The sequence below is a fragment of the Zingiber officinale genome, chromosome 8A, assembly GCF_018446385.1.
Source record: "Zingiber officinale cultivar Zhangliang chromosome 8A, Zo_v1.1, whole genome shotgun sequence".
NCBI classification, from domain to species: domain Eukaryota; kingdom Viridiplantae; phylum Streptophyta; class Magnoliopsida; order Zingiberales; family Zingiberaceae; genus Zingiber; species Zingiber officinale.
In genome coordinates, this window is record NC_056000.1 from 28,056,233 (window position 1) to 28,073,397 (window position 17,165).

The following is a 17,165-nucleotide window of genomic DNA, read 5'->3' on the forward strand; positions in this document are numbered from 1 at the left end:
ACTTTAGGCCGAGCGGCCTAAGTACAGAAAAGATCATTTTTTGGCCTAGCGGCCCAACTACATCTACCGACGTCTACTCAATGTAATCATAAAGGGTCTTGGGGATGTTATCCAGAAGCGCCACCTGATCGCCGGCCGGAATGGTAGTGGACTCCGGAAAAAGACCCTTAGACTTCAGATAAGTGGTGGTGGCGGTCATAGCCAAGTCGAAGGCTGTGTACATCCGCTCGCAGATTTTCTCCGAGAATTCAGGCGAGCGGATGTAGCTCTGTCTTAAGGCAGCGACTCGACTCGGCTTGGCATCTTGATATTCTTTGAAAGCCGCCTGGGAGCCAGTAAGGGCCTCATTCAGATTCTGAAGCTTGTCCGCGTCGGCCGAGCGACCCGCCTTCTCCCTGTCGAGCTGCTCCATCAGCTCCTTCACCTTCAGCTCCTTCACCTTCAGCTCCAGGCCCCGAGCCTCCACGTTCTTTTTCTCCAGATCGGAGATGACCGTATTTTTTCGAGTGGTGGCCAAGGTTAATTTTGTGTCAAGCGACTTGACTTGTCGCTCGGACTCGGCCAGGGCATGAGCCTGGTCGGCCGCCTTCTTCTGCTTGGCCGCCAGCATATCTTGAGCTTTCTTCAGCTCCTTTTGCAGCTCAGAATATGAAGGGCCTTGAGAGCCGAACGGACCGACTGCCGCCTTTAGCTGTCTCAGTTCTTCATCCACCATCGCTAGGCGGTTGGAGACTGCAATCTCCTCCACCCATCTCTGGCAAAAGAAAATTAGAATTGTTAGTGGCCGATCGGAAAGAATGCATACAAAACTTCGGAGAAAGCGAACTTACCCCCGTGGCCTCCTGCATGTGGCTATTGGCCAAGTTTCGGAGGGGGGTCAGCGTGATGCGCGCTCGAGCATCGGCCCACATCTCAGCTAGGGGCCCTTTCAAAGTAATGGTGTGCTCGGGCGCGGTTGGTCGGTCGGCCTCTGGCAGCAGCTCTTCAGTCGGGAGATGAAGAGTGACCCGAATCGTGCGGCCATGACCGGGGGTCGTCCGACCGGCGGTCGGAAGGGGATCAGAAGCAGGCGCATAAAACTGGGAATGAATGGTTGAGCGCTGGACTGAGTGACGAGCGGGCGGAAGGGTGTTGACAGGAGTAGCCTCAATTGGAGCAGCCGGCTCGTCCCATTCAGAAGGCGTTCGGTCGGACAAAATGGCTTCGACCTCTGGCACCTTGCCCCGAGCAGTCGCAGTGACCCGCTCGGATGGTTGTACCGCGGAGGTAGCCGACTGAAGGAGAGTCTCCACTCGGCGCCTCTTTTGTAAAGGTTGCTTCTCTTCCCGACCGAAACCTTCCTCGGGGGCAGTTGGTTCTCCGGTGGGGGTGGCTCCGCTGGCCACGTTCTGTTGAGAAGCCGGAGCGGTTGACTCAGCCTGAGTCCCGCTTTCTCCTTCATGGGATCCGACCGGCTGGATACCCAGCGCTTCCATTTCTTTGGCCGTCGCGGCTTCTAGCGCTGCCGCCTTTCTCTCCAAAACGTCGGCCATCACCGAATCCATGACGATGTCCGCTGCAAAGGAAAGAAAAGAAATCAGTTAGCAATCAAAGCAAATGCCAAAGTAAAATTCTTACCGTAGCCGGTCGGAAGAGGAGTCCGTATGGGACTCAGGCCGAAGATGTACATCACTCCTTCGTGAAGAAGCTTATTGATGTCAAGTCGCAGACCGGCTAGCATATTTGCAGCGTGGAGGTAGTCCGGTCGGGTCTTGAATTTCTTCAGCTCGGGAGTGGGGGGTAGGTTGACCTGCCACTTGGTCGGGAAGTTGGCCTGATCGGACATACGGATGTAGAAAAAATAATCCTTCCAATGTTTATTGGAAGAAGGTAGTTTGTTGAAGAAGACTAAGCCGAGCCGAGCTTGGAACATGAAGGTGCCCAGCTCGGCTTGCTTGGGATAATAGAAAAAAAAAAGACCTCCGGTCGAAGGGGGATGTTGTGAATCTTAAACAAAACAACAACACCACAGAGGAGACGAAAGGTGTTGGGTACCAGACTGCCGAGCGGAACACCGAAAAAATTACAAACATCTATGATGAAAGGAGGTATAGGGAAACGCAGACCGGCGGTAAACTGGTCGCGGAAGACACAGAAAGCTCCGCGCGGCGGCCTGTGCGGCCGGGCGGAAGGACCGGCTAAAAGAAGTGTTGGTTGCTACTCGGAAAACCTAGAGGTTCCACTGTACAAAAATTTTGTACAAAGGTCTGAACCTTTTCCTAGCTACCATGTGTTCTTTTAAATTAAATTTTGGATCGCCTGCGGAACTTAACACGTTTGATCCAAAACTTAATCTATTTGTTCTTTTAGGTTTTGACTTGGATCTCCTGCGGAACTTAACATGTTCGACCCAAGTCTCCTTAAGTTATTAATTCCATTAAATATTAATTTCCATAAAAGGTTCCCAGTACTGACGTGGCGAGGCACATGGCCTTCTTGGATATGGGAGCAACCACCACCGACTAGACAAAACCTTTAATAGAAAGCTAATATTTAATTTCCTAAAATAACTTTAGGTTAACCAAAGAGAACAATCAAATCACAAGGAAAAGAAAGAAAACAAAAGAACACAACTTCGAAAAACATATTCGAAATACTAGAACGTAAGCCTCTTGTATTTGGTATTATTTCCATAAATAACTAGCATGATGCGGAAAGAAAAATTACTAGTTATATCTTGTAGAAAAACCTCTTGATCTTCTACCGTATTCCTCTTCTAACCTCGGACGTTGTGTGGGCAACGATCTTCCGAGATGAGAAACCACCAAGCACCTTCTTCTCCTCCTAACTAGGTTCGGCCAAAACAAGAAAGCTCCACCAAGGAAGAAGAAAAACACCAACCAAGCTCTAAGAGATGCAAGCTTCCTCTCCTTCTTCTTCTTCTTCTCCAAGTAGTATCCGGCCTCCACAAGACCTCCAAGCAATAGAGAGTTTCGGCCACCACAAAGAGGAAGAAGAGAAGAGATGATGGCCGGCCACAACACCAAGGAAAAGAGGGAGAGAAAACAATAGAGGTTGTTCACTTGAAGCCTTCTCTACCCCCTCTTTTATAATCCTTGGTCTTGGCAAATAAGGAAATTTAATTAAAAACTTCCTTTATTCTTTTGCCATGAAAAGGAAAAATTTATTTAATTAAAACAATTTTCCTTTTCTCAATTTATATGGCCGGCCACACCAAAGCTACAAACAAGGAGAGTTTTAATTAAAACTTCCTAATTTGTCTCCAGAAATTTATAAAATTTCTTCAATAATTTAATCCCTTCATGATTGGTTTATAAAAGGAAATTTAATAAATTAAAATCTTTCTTTTAAACATGTGGATAAAAGAAAGTTATCTCTAAAAATTAAAATCTCTTTTAATCTACAAATAAGGAAAGATATCAAATCTTTTCTCAATCTTTGTAGAAACTAATAAAAGAGAATTATTAATTTTAAACTTTCTTTAAATCATGAACATGGTTAAAAGGAAAGTTTTCTTAAAATTTAAAATCCTCCTTTAATCAACAAATAAGGAAAGATTTCAAATTTTAAACTCTCTTTAAACATGTAGATGATTTACAAATAAGGAAAGTTTTACCAAAAATTAAAACCATCCTTTTAATCTACAAATAAGGAAAGAGATTAATCTCTTCTCTTAATCTTTTGTAGAAAGTTATAAAAGGAAATTTTAATTTTTAAACTCTCTTTAAAATCATGATATCCACATAAGAAATAATTTTAATAAAAATTCTTTTAATATTCTAGTGGTCGGCCACCTAAGCTTGGGACCCAAGCTTTGGCCGACCACCTACTGACTCATCCACTTGGTCTTGGCCGGCCCTAGCTTGGGTTCCAAGCTAGCTTGGCGGCCCCATTGGATGGGTAAGAAGGTGGGTATGCGGTGGGTATAAATCTCTATATACTAGAGGCTACGATAGGGACCGAGAGGAGGAATTGGTTTTGGTCTCCGATGAAATTAAGCAGTGTTTGCCCGAACACACAACTTAATTTCATCAATAATAATTCATTCCACTAAAGAACTATTATTGAACTACGCACCAATCCCAAATTACATTTTGGGCTCCTTCTTATTATGAGTATGTTAGTCTCCTGTATTTAAGATAACAATGTCCACTAATTAAGTAAGTTACCGACAACTCACTTAATTAATATCTAGCTCCAAGAGTAGTACCACTCAACTTCATCGTCATGTCGGACTAAGTCCACCTGCAGGGTTTAACATGACAATCCTTATGAGCTCCTCTTGGGGACATTCTCAACCTAGATCACTAGGACACAGTTTCCTTCTATAATCAACAACACACACTATAAGTGATATCATTTCCCAACTTATCGGGCTTATTGATTCATCGAACTAAATCTCACCCATTGATAAATTAAAGAAATAAATATCAAATATATGTGCTTGTTATTATATTAGGATTAAGAGCACACACTTCCATAATAACTGAGGTCTTTGTTTCTTTATAAAGTCAGTATAAAAGAAACGACCTCTAATGGTCCTACTCAATACACTCTAAGTGTACTAGTGTAATTATATAGTTAAGATAAACTAATACATAATTACACTACGACCTTCCAATGGTTTGTTCCTTTCCATTTTAGTCGTGAGCTACTGTTTATAATTTATAAGGAAACCGATAACATGATCTTCTTCGTGTGACACCACACACCATGTTATCTACAATATAAATTAATTGAACAACTACATTTATCATAAATGTAGACATTTGACCAATGTGATTCTTATTTCTAGATAAATGTTTATACCAAAAGCTAGGCTTTTAGTATACACTCTAACAATCTCCCACTTATACTAAAAGACTAAGCTGCCATATCAGCTGCCATACATCTGATTCCCAACCCTTCAACATGCCCATCAAAAGCTCTTGCCTTAAGGACCTTAGTGAAAGGATCTATAGGTCATCACCTGATGCAATTTAGGCGGCAACAACTTCTCCTCGTTTATACGATTTCTCGTATTGGGTGGTACTTGCGCTCTATTGTGTTTACTTGCCTTATAGACTTATGGTTTCTTCGAGTTTGCTACTGCACCAACATTATTACAATAAATTGTAATAATCTTTGGACAAACCAGAAATCATTTCTAAGTCTATCTTGAGGTTATTGAGTCATTCAGCTTTTATGGCTACCTCAGAGGCTTGTCATATACTAAGCTTCTATGGTGGAGTCCAGAAAAACACCTATGCTTATCACTCTTCCATAGTTATGACTTTACCTCCTAAAGTAAACACAAAACCCCGAGGTTGACTTATTATTGTCCCTATCCGATTGAAAGTCAAAATCCATACAACCCACAAGGACCAAATTAACTGCCTTGTAAGCTAACATATAATCTCTAGTACCTCTAAGGTACTTCAATATATGCTTTACTGCAGTCCACTGTCCTTGTCTAGAGTTACTTTGTTATCTGCTAACTATGCCCTTGGCAAAACAGATTTATGATCTCGTGCATAGCATACATTAGGCTTCTGTCAGCCGAAGCATAAAGAACTACCTTTATTTCCTTTATCTCCTTTGATGTCTACAGAGACATATCTTTAGATAAAGTTACTCTATCCTTAAAAAGGTAAGAAACCTTTCTTGGAGTTTTGTATGCTTAAAACGAGCAAGAATTTTTTCGATGTATGAAACTTGGGATAAGTAAAATATTCTTTTCTTGAGATCCCTTATTACTTTGATCTCAAGAATATATACATTCTCTCAAGTCCTTCATATCGAATTGTTTGGACAACCATACCCTTACTTCTGACAACACTTTGATATTGTTTCCAACTACCAAAAATGTTATCTACGTATAGTACAAGAAATACCACCACGTTTCCATCACGCCTTTTGTATACACAAGACTTATCCGGTTACTAAATAAATCCATAGGTCTGGATTATTTTGATAAACCGGATGTTCCAAGACCTTGAAGCTTTGCCTCAGTCCATAGACTGATTGAGCTTACACAAGATGCTCTTAGCCCTTTGCAATGAACCCTTCTGGTTGCTTTATATGGATGCTTTCTTCAAGACTTCCATTAAGGAATGCTGTCTTGACATCCACTTGCCAAATAGATAAAAGAATCCGGATAGATTTTAGCATGACTACCAGTGAAAAAGTTTCCTTTTTCATCAAGCCTTGCTCTGAAGGTTTCTACCTTCCTGTCTATCCTTCTTTTCCTATTATAGACCTTTTACACCCAAAGGCTTTTACACCATTTGGTGGTTCTACAAGCTTCCAGATTTTATTAGAATACATATATTCTAATTCTGTTATTCATTACTCTTTGCCAAGATGCTGCATCTTTATCTTGGAGTGCTTCATCATATGACCGGAGATCAGGTTCATGTCCTTCAGGGATCGAGTCCAAAAACTCTCCCAAAACATGAATCTTTTTAGGTTGCTTAACAACCCTCCCACTATGACAAGACACTTTCTGTAATTGTGTATCATTTGTGATACGTGTTGCAGTTTCCTTGTGGTATCTCATCTTATACAGTTGGTACTAGATTAGACATATCTTTTATTATTTCCTTAAGAACAAATTTACTTATGAGCACGTGGTTCCTTATATAGTCCTTTTCTAAAAATCAGTCATTGATGCTAACAATGACCTTCTGATTTTTAAGACTATAAACCTACTTTTGTTTATCTAGGATAACTTACAAACAAGTGAACTCCTATCCAACTTATCATTATCTCTCATATGTGCTGGATTACCCGAATCCGAATATGCTTCAAAATAGGCTTACGCCTATTCAGCAACTCTATATGAGTAGAGAGTTATGACTTTGGAAGGTACTATGTTCACTTCCGTTTCCAGAGCATATCCTTAAAACAAATTTGGTAATTTTCTGAATAACTCATCATCTATCTAATTATTCCATAAGAGTCCTATACCTTCTTTCTACTACATCATTCTGTTGGGGTGTACCAGATGCAGTTAGTTGGGATTGAAATCCAACTTCTGATAAGTGACTCCTAAATTCTCCCAAGAGGTACTTGCCACTACGATCTTACCATAGTGACTTTTACTTTAACATTTCTCCGCATCAGCCTTGTACTCTTTGAACTAATCAAAGTACTTAGTCTTGCGGCACATTAAGTAAATTTATTTGTATCTTGAATAGTTGTAGACAAAATATTCAATACTACCTCTTGTCTGGATAGTCATAGGATCACACAAATAAGAATGAACCAATTTCAACATATATTTGACTCCATTCCCCTTAAAAGCTTCTTGGTTATTTTCTTTCTATGTAAGACTCGCAGGTTGGAAAGATTTCCACTACCAATGAACCCAAAAGTTCATCAGCTACCAATGAATCCTACTCAAGTATAACCTAGCTTTTAGATGCCAAAGATATAATTGGTTCTTTTCTGAAGGTTGCTTTCTCTTAAAATTAGAAGATGTGTTACTAATTTCCATTTGTTGCATCGTGGGAGTTATTGGATTATAAATTGTCAACCATCATACCAGAATAGATAATTTCCTTATTTTTCTTGATAACATCTTTGTTATCAAAATAGAAACAATATCTATAATAGTTTAGAAACTGAAATCAGGTTCTTTCTAAACTTGGTACGTAAAGACAATTACTTAAAATCCATATTTTATTCTTATCAAAGGATAAACATCTCCCACTGCAACAACTACCACTTTTACAGTAGTGCTCATGTGGACGGTGATTTACTTTTCATTTAGTTCGGGTTTCCTGGAACCCTTCTTTGCCGACATGATCAACGGCATCCTGTATCTACACTCCCGGTTCTCGTAGATAACACCACTAGACATGTTTCAACTAATGAATTAAATACACCTAAATTGTTCTTAGTTCTAAGAAGACAACCTTAATGTCCAAGTCCTATTTCCAATCATTACAATTGGGACTACTAAGTCTTTTCTATAGTATGTCTACTAGGGATTGACAAACATCCTAAGAATCACAAAATATTTGGTCAAGATCAACTCCTTAAAATCTCCATGAATTTTGTATATACAAAATCGAAGAGGAGATTTTATTCATTAATTTTATTATCTCGTCAACTTTACTTTATGACGAATAAAATTAATAGTTGATCTGTCTTTGATCAAATATTTGGTCAAAACTCTTTGAATTTAAAATAACATTGATTCCTCAAACAATATTATTTAAATTCACCAACACCTCAAACACCGTGGATTTTGCATGCCACATTAGTGTGGACGTATACAAAATTTAAACATTTGTAAGAGGAGGGTTTTACCCATTAATTATCTTGTCAATAAATCTTTATGACAAATAAAATTACCTCAAACACCGTGAATTTTGTATGCCACGTTAGTGTGGACGTATACAAAATCAAACATTTGTAAGAGGGGTTTTTAATTTTATTATCTTGTCAACCTTTTTATTTGACAAATTAATAGTTGGTTTTCTTCGGTCACACAAATAATAGCAGTGACTCCGATGGGGAGGATACTATTAGACATGCCTAAGTGTATACCATTACTTGACACTAAGTCCATTAATAAGATTATGCCCCTTCCGTTGGGGAAGATCACACGCTCTTAATTAACTTCCTATAGTCATCCAAAATTGGAAGTCTGTTCTAGTGATCCACAAACAAGCTCATCCGTTATGGAGGAAGGCACTCAGAGCCAACGCGCAAGCTTGTTTGCATCACTTACAAACCAGTAATGGAGACCATGGGATTTATTTAAAAATCCCTCTCCCACTTAGTTATTTATAAACGAGGAATTTTTAACTATATTAGTCTATGTATACTAACATACACACACAACACAATATAAAAGCAATAAATAGAAAATCTAATTTTCAACTATTATGGCTTTTATCTATTGCTGTCCTCCGTGTGTCACCAACCCTAGCTGCTGCCATCTTTGGCCACCGCCACTAGGTCTAGTTGTCGCATCTATCTTGCTCCTTGTTCCGCTGTGCCTCTGGTCCTCAAAAGGTTCCACGCCTTGCAAGATTCGATCCGCGACATAAATAGAATTTTACATTTTTCGATCCTATATTCCTCGAAGGAATGTACATGTATCTAGATCAAAAATAAAATCCTAATAAAACTAAATACAGCTCCTGCTGTATTTTATAATACAATCATGCACACACAATAAAATGCCCTTGACATGTCCAAGGGTCCAATCACACACATAATAACTATAAGCCATAATAGTTGGATCCTGCATCCACAAAGTTAGCACATCCTACTATTAACCTGCCTAAATTATGTATGACATGTGCATAATTAAACTAATACCAAATACACAGAGGCAAAACCCTAGCTCTGATACCAATTGTTGGTTGCTACTCGGAAAGCCTAATGGTTCCACTATACAAAAATTTGTACAAAGGTCTGAACCTTTTCCTAGCTACCATGTGTTCTTTTAAATTAAACTTGGATCGCCTGCGGAACTTAACACGTTTGATCCAAAACTTAATCTATTTGTTCTTTTAGGTTTTGACTTGGATCTCCTGCGGAACTTAACACGTTCGACCCAAGTCTCCTTAAGTTATTAATTCCATTAAATATTAATTTCCATAAAAGGTTCCCAGTACTGACGTGGCGAGGCACATGACCTTCTTGGATATGGGAGCAACCACCACCGACTAGACAAAACCTTTAATAGAAAGCTAATATTTAATTTCCTAAAATAACTTTAGGTTAACCAAAGAGAACAATCAAATCACAAGGAAAAGAAAGAAAACAAAAGAACACAACTTCGAAAAACATATTCGAAATACTAGAACGTAAGCCTCTTGTATTTGGTATTATTTCCATAAATAACTAGCATGATGCGGAAAGAAAAATTACTAGTTATACCTTGTAGAAAAACCTCTTGATCTTCTACCGTATTCCTCTTCTAACCTCGGACGTTGTGTGGGCAACGATCTTCCGAGATGAGAAACCACCAAGCACCTTCTTCTCCTCCTAACTAGGTTCGGCCAAAACAAGAAAGCTCCACCAAGGAAGAAGAAAAACACCAACCAAGCTCTAAGAGATGCAAGCTTCCTCTCCTTCTTCTTCTTCTTCTCCAAGTAGTATCCGGCCTCCACAAGACCTCCAAGCAATAGAGAGTTTCAGCCACCACAAAGAGGAAGAAGAGAAGAGATGATGGCCGGCCACAACACCAAGGAAAAGAGGAAGAGAAAACAATAGAGGTTGTGTTCTTGAAGCCTTCTCTACCCCCTCTTTTATAATCCTTGGTCTTGGCAAATAAGGAAATTTAATTAAAAACTTCCTTAATTCTTTTGCCATGAAAAGGAAAAATTTATTTAATTAAAACAATTTTCCTTTTCTCAATTTATATGGCCGGCCACACCAAAGCTACAAACAAGGAGAGTTTTAATTAAAACTTCCTAATTTGTCTCCAGAAATTTATAAAATTTCTTCAATAATTTAATCCCTTCATGATTGGTTTATAAAAAGGAAATTTAATAAATTAAAATCTTTCTTTTAAACATGTGGATAAAAAGAAAGTTATCTCTAAAAATTAAAATCTCTTTTAATCTACAAATAAGGAAAGATATCAAATCTTTTCTCAATCTTTTGTAGAAACTAATAAAAGAGAATTATTAATTTTTAAACTTTCTTTTAAATCATGAACATGGTTAAAAGGAAAGTTTTCTTAAAATTTAAAATCCTCCTTTAATCAACAAATAAGGAAAGATTTCAAATTTTAAACTCTCTTTAAACATGTAGATGATTTACAAATAAGGAAAGTTTTTAAAAATTAAAACCATCCTTTTAATCTACAAATAAGGAAAGAGATTAATCTCTTCTCTTAATCTTTTGTAGAAAGTTATAAAAGGAAATTTTAATTTTTAAACTCTCTTTAAAATCATGATATCCACATAAGAAATAATTTTAATAAAAATTCTTTTAATATTCTAGTGGCCGGCCACCTAAGCTTGGGACCTGCTTTGGCCGGCCACCTACTTGACTCATCCACTTGGTCTTGGCCGGCCCTAGCTTGGGTTCCAAGCTAGCTTGGCGGCCCCATTGGATGGGTAAGAAGGTGGGTATGTGGGTATAAATCTCTATATACTAGAGGCTACGATAGGGACCGAGAGGAGGAATTGGTTTTGGTCTCCGATGAAATTAAGCATCCCGTGTTCCCTGAACACACAACTTAATTTCATCAATAATAATTCATTCCACTAAAGAACTATTATTGAACTACGCACCAATCCCAAATTACATTTTGGGCTCCTTCTTATTATGAGTATGTTAGTCTCCTGTATTTAAGATAATGTCCACTAATTAAGTAAGTTACTGACAACTCACTTAATTAATATCTAGCTCCAAGAGTAGTACCACTCAACTTCATCGTCATGTCGGACTATGTCCACCTGCAGGGTTTAACATGACAATCCTTTATGAGCTCCTCTTGGGGACATTCTCAACCTAGATCACTAGGACACAGTTTCCTTCTATAATCAACAACACACACTATAAGTGATATCATTTCCCAACTTATCGGGCTTATTGATTCATCGAACTAAATCTCACCCATTGATAAATTAAAGAAATAAATATCAAATATATGTGCTTGTTATTATATTAGGATTAAGAGCACACACTTCCATAATAACTGAGGTCTTTGTTTCTTTATAAAGTCAGTATAAAAGAAACGACCTCTAATGGTCCTACTCAATACACTCTAAGTGTACTAGTGTAATTATATAGTTAAGATAAACTAATACATAATTACACTACGACCTTCCAATGGTTTGTTCCTTTCCATTTTAGTCGTGAGCTACTGTTTATAATTTATAAGGAAACCGATAACATGATCTTCTGTGTGTGACACCACACACCATGTTATCTACAATATAAATTAATTGAACAACTACATTTATCATAAATGTAGACATTTGACCAATGTGATTCTTATTTCTAGATAAATGTTTATACCAAAAGCTAGACTTTTAGTATACACTCTAACAAGAAGTTCAAAATCTTCGGGGATTTCAAAATTATCGGTTAGAATGTCAAAGTCATGCTGATCAAATCGTGACTGCATGGTAGTGTACCAAGGGCCAAGGGACTGGTCTTCGGGATGGGAAGAGCTAGCCATGGGCCGATCGGAAGAAATCAAAAAGGCAAAAAGGTAGGAGAAAAACAACAGCAAGCGAAAAGAGGTTTCAAGGATTGAAACTGGGGAGAGAAATACGGAGTAAACACCGGAAACAAGAAAGAAAAGGTATAGAGCCTTACTGCGAGGAAAAAGGATCAAGGAAGAGGCGCCGGAGAGCGTCGGAAAGCAGGAATGGAATCGCCGGAGCACCGAAACACCAGAGACAAAGGTAGAAATCGCGAAAGCAAGCGAAGATTTTATATAGCGGGGGCCGGGCGGCCTCCGCCGTTGGATCCAGGTCACGGGAATCAAAGTGCACATCGCGCCGTCCATTTCGAACCGCCTCGATCCCATCAAAGCACCACACCGCCGCCGCCGTACGATGACGATAGTTCGCCACGTGGCGTTCGGTCATTCGATGCATTTAATGAGCGCATGCTCAGCCTTAATGTCGAAGATTGGCACGGGTTACGAGGAGATCCGAGGAAGGTTGCTGTTGACTAACCTTAAAGGTCATCCCTGTGAAAAGCCGAGCGGATTAGGTGTGCCTGAAGGCGCCGCCCGGCTAGGCTAATAGTCCAGTCAGTCGGACTAATCACCTCCTTCGACTAGACTTGAAGGGGAGGCAAGTGATCCGGTTGTGAACAGGGGCCCCCCGTCAGGTGGAGTCAACGCCACGTGGAAGTCAAAGTGGCAGGTGGCCGGCCGGAGAGGGGTGGGTTCGACCGGCCAGGCGGCCGGCCGGTGTCTAGTTGATGGTTAAAGGCGCCCTGTCGAAAGTCAGGGTTCCGACGCTCAGTGGACTGCACGCTCGGCCAAAGCCATCAGGTAGCATACTGCTAATAGTCTCCACAAAGCACGTGATTGAGAATCTCCCTAAGTAAACCACCGTATACGTCCGGCCGGATGTCGCGAAAGCTGGCCGGCCGGACGCCCTCCCGGGAGCAAGGGCAAAAGGACAAGTGACATCTTTTTCTGACAGCGGGTATGTTCCACATGTAGGCCATGCTCCAAATCTTATGACAGGGGGTTCCGCTGTCCCATCGAGGACATGCTTGGACTGTAGCAGTATGGGTTAGGTAAGCTCACTGACAAGCCCTTACTGGGGTATGGGTCACGGACACGTGTACACCTCGGTATGTGTACACTCGCTTCTCCACTGCCCTATATAAAGGCCCTCATCCTTCGCCGGAGGTACGCGTTCTAGTATTTTGGGAGCCACTTTTTCACTGCTTGCTTGCCTGACTTGAGCGTCGGAGGGTCGCCGCCGGGAACTCCTTCCCTGCCTAACTTTTGTGCAGGCTCGCCGGAGATTCGTGCGACCAGACGGAGGCCTACGTCATCAACTAGGAGAGCGTCACGTGCCCAGCGTCCGTTGGTTCAGCGATTCGGACAGGATCATATGGTAAATAATTTTAAAAAATTCTTTCGATCTAATAAATTTAAAGAAATACAGAATAAGAAGAATCCAAGAAATAAAAGAAGGGTTAGTTGCTACCAGTGTCAAAAGGAATGACACTTAAAAGAGGATTGCCCAGAACTCAAGAAAGATAAAGTCAAGATACCCAAGAAGCACAAGAATCTAAAAGCTATTTAGGACGACACTTCATCATCTGAATCCGAAGTACAAGAATATGTTGGACTAGTACTGATGGCGAGCTATGAAGGGCAAAGTACATCGGAACCCAGCATCGATGAAGGGGGAGCAACTTCAGATGAATGTAGTGAAACAGGGGGAGAGTCAGACTTCAAGTCTGATATGGTAAGTGAGGTATGCCTCTTACCTCCTAATCAGCTTTATTTTGGAATTAAGTCTATGACAAATCCATGTTCAAGTTAAAAAGTAAAAATACCAAATTAAAAAAATGAAATTTTAGAAATAAAAAGAATTTTGGCAAAATCTTGTCTAATAGAAGACTTTGAAAAAGTAAAACTTGAAAATGATAAATTAAAAAAAGAAATAGAAAACTTGAAAAATTCTGTTTGTTCAAATATTTCTTCTTTTAGAAATTATAGAGGATTAAACAGGTACTATAGGTTTCATAAAAGCCAAATTAGAAAAATATCAAAGGTTTATATTCCTAAAAAACACCTGATTAACCCTGTAGGAAAGAACCTCTATTGAGTTCTAAAAACCTGTTTAATTTAAATTTAAAATTAGACTTTGCATTTTCAGTAAGAAAATTAAACATTTAATTTCTTTATAAGGCTTTGTCTAGAAAGTGGTTGTTGTTCCAATAACCAAGAAAATCTAGTGTCTCGCCACTACCTGAAGTCTAGTATTGAAATGAAAAATTTAATTAACTAACTGAAAAAGTATTAATTTGAAAAGCTTAAAAGGGTTACTCAATTTGTTTTAGACAATTCTCAAAAATATTTATGTTTACAAAAAACTTAGAGAAATTTTCTCATTTTTTAAAATTATCTTTAACTCAGATTTTTTTTTTTTACTTAGAAACTTTTTGCAACTCTTAGCACTTATTAAAATTTCTTCTAAAAGTTTCACTTAGAAAAATTCAATATTATTTCTATTAAAATATGTCATTCCGTTGCACAAAATGTTATGTTTAACTTAGAAAATTAAATTTCTTTTTACTTAAAATCTTCATACTTAGATTTTTTTTTAACACTTAAAATTTTCTAATTTATTGCAAATTCTTTTTAAAAATTTTAATTAACCTTAGACTTGTTAAAAACCCCCATTTTTTTATGTGATCAAAGGGGGAGAAGAATGTTAAGTCTAGGGGGAGGTGTATTTAAAAATTTTCATTGAAAAATCTTACTTACACTTATTTATAAAATTATTTGTTTCTACATTATGTTTGTTTTATCCTAGCTTAACTTGGGTTGCTCACATCAAAAAGAGAGAGATTGTTGGAATCCCAAGGTGTTTTGATGTGATCAAAAAGTTAAGTTAGGTCATGTTTGATTTAACCCTTGTGTCCAAGTGTGCAGGAGCTCAGGAGCACAAGAAGTCGAGCGGAAGACGTGGCTAGCAAGAAGGACGACACGGGGAGAGAATCGACGGGATCAGTGCGTCCAAGGGACGAGGTGTCGCGGAAGAGTACACCGGTGGACAAGAATAACATATGCGACGTTCGAGGGACGAGAAACCGGGGAGGAAGACTGCTCGAGGAGAAGGCCGGAAGTTGGGTTCGGGTGAGCCCTATTCCGGATGACCGAGATCACCCAAACTAGCGGAACTGGAGCGGAAGACCCGGACCGAGGCGGGCTGAATCGGAGCAGAGGTCCAGAACGGAAAAAGTTAACCAGAGTTGACTATGGGGGCCCGGGCGCCCGGAACAGTTCGAGGTGCCCGGAACCCTTCCGGGCGCCCGGACCGAGTTTTTATCCAGATCGCGGTCAAACCACGATCCATGTGAAAGGGATAAAATTTTATCCTTCTCAGGGCGCCCGGAACCCTTCCAGGCGCCCCGAATAGTGCTATAAATATAGCACTCATTTTCACAGTTAAATCAATTCACTTGTAATCAAATTCTCTATGCTATACTTTTCTGTCTGTGTTGTTAACGCTGTAAGAGGCTACTCCACCCGAAGGAGATCTTCGGATAGTGCACCATATTCTCTTTGGATTAGTAATCTTCTGATTGCAAACCAAGTAACTCCTTTGTGTCTGCTTTCTTTTAATTAGCCTCTTTGCTTTTTATTTACAAGTGTTCTTTATTTAGTTATAAGCCGAGAAAAGGTTGATTTATTTTTTCAGGGCAATTCACCCCTCCCCTCTTGCCGACCTCCAAAGGGACCAACAAGAGTCGCTAGAAATAAGACTACATTAGTGGCTAGGGATTTCAATCAAGTTGAGGGGCTTGATTATGATGAAGCCTATGCTCTGATAACTCGATTAGAGTCTATCCAAATCTTATTAGAATATGCTTCTCACATGGGTTTTAAACTTCACCAAATGGATATGAAATTGGTATTCCTTAATGGGTTTATTAAGAAAGAAGTTTATATAGAGCAACCACCCAGATTTAAAAACATAGATTACCTAAATCATGTTTATAAACTTAAGAACGCCTTATATGAGCTAAAACAAGCTCCCTGGACTTTGTATGAAAGACTCTCATCCTTCTTAATCTCTAAGGGCTTTAGAAGAGGAACAATTGGTCCAATTTTATTTCTAAAGTCTAAGGATGAAGACATTTTTGTTGCCTAAGTTTATATTGATGACATGATTTTTGATTCAACAAATAATGAGTTTCTTCATAAATTCATCAAACACATGGAAAATAAGTTTGAAATAAGTTTAGTTAGAGAATTGAGTTTTTTTTTAGAATTACAAATTAAACAAACTAGTGAAAGAACCTATGCCTATCAAACAAAATTTGATAAGAAATATTAAGAAATTTAGTTTGAAAAATGCTAAAGTAGTGTCTACTCCTATAGGAACTAATACCAAGATAGATAGTAATCAAGAATAAGAATTAGTAGACCCAAAGTAATATAGGAGTATAATTGATAGTTTGTTATACCTAACCGCTAGTAGACCAGATATACTATTTGTAGTAGGTACGTATGTAAGATATCAATCTTGTTCTAAAGAGTCTCACTTAGTGGCGGTAAAGAGAATCTTGAGATATATCAAGAGTACTCTTAATGTAGGTATTTGGTACCCTAGGACTCGGAATTTTGATTTGATTGGGTACACCGATTCCGATTATGCGGGTTGCAAATTGGATAGAAAGAGTACTAGTAGTGGATATCAATTTCTTAGATCCTCCCTAGTAAGTTGTAGTAGTAGGAAGCAACCTTGTGTTGCTTTATCGACAACCGAGGTCGAGTATATGACCATGGGTGGTTGTGTGGCTCAATTGTTTTGGATGGTGTATATCTTAGAAGATTATGAGCTTCACTATTTCAAAGTCAAAGTTTTGTGTGATAATGTGAGTACCATCAATTTGACTAAAAATCTGATTTATCACTCTAGGAAAAAGTACATTAAGGTGAAGCATTACTTCATTCGAGATCATGTGGCAAGAGGAGACATTCAACTCAATTATGTTTGAGG